Raw genomic sequence first — 1,254 nt, 5'->3', positions numbered from 1 at the left:
ATATCTTATCAAAATGGATTTCAATCATCATCAAATCAAATGGTTTCAAAGATTGTATCTAAATGACATCAAGTCATCAAAAGTATTTCAAAATATTAAACTTCTTTTAAAATGGTTTTATAAACTTATATTTTTTCCCAGAAATCATATTTATATATATATATATATATATATATATATATATATATATATATATATATATATATATATATATATATATATAAGGTTTAAAAGGCATATGACTGATAATTCACTTTGGTTCCTTTTCCTTGTTTGGATGTCGGATTATAAGTATTGGTTATTTGTCCGAGTGTCATTTAAATTTTACTTATATATATTTGTATATGTATATAAATATAAAAGCTATTTCATCCAGTTCAAATACCCTTTGTAACATGTAGATCAAGGGGTTGTATTCAAGAACAATTAGTATCAATTTAGAAAGTACATATAAATTATAATAGGTATAATTTATGATTCATAGAACATTAATTCATGATTCAAGTATACTAAAGTACACTGTTTACAAGAACAAGGATTTTGATTCAAAACTAATCAAGAGCATACATCTTTCAAATACTAATTCAAAGCATATTGTTAATCATTCATTTCAGAATGATTGGGTTTTCATAACTATTATACATGTAACGTTTATATGCTTTTTATGAGTCATTTGATTCAGGTTGTTTAATTCATTTAAACAATATAGTTAAAGTCCTGACATTATAACCAGAATCTCCAGTCGGGGATCGAAATAATGTGTGTATAGATCTATATTGGGATTGACAACCCCGCACTCAGACTGCTAACTACAGTCATGCATACACGCCTACGAGTGACAGTTGTTATCAATAGCTTTCAACGTACTCATAGCGTTGGGTCAGGCCATCTAGTCAGTATGGTTATAATAACTCATTAAAAAGATATTAACAATATGTTAGTGTATAATCAACTAAACGTAAGTACATTTTCAAAGTACTAGTTTACAAAATACAAACTAAAGTAGTACATTACAGTTTACAAATACAGCTAGTGGAACCAGGCACACTCACAGTTACAAGTTTTACATAAAGGAATACAAATACAGAACATTGGTTTACAAATAGAACGATTTTATGTATTAAAACTACTTTACATATACAGCAGAAAATATAGGATTTTCTGGAACAATTTACATATTCAGGAAATAGAAACATACTTTCAAACATAAATACTTATGCATTCACTCAACTTTATGTTGATACTCTCTTTTCA

Source organism: Lactuca virosa, chromosome 6 (genome assembly GCF_052849685.1).
Source record: "Lactuca virosa cultivar CGN04683 chromosome 6, Lactuca_virosa_CGN04683_v6, whole genome shotgun sequence".
Lineage (NCBI taxonomy): Eukaryota > Viridiplantae > Streptophyta > Magnoliopsida > Asterales > Asteraceae > Lactuca > Lactuca virosa.
This window is presented reverse-complemented; position numbering follows the sequence as displayed.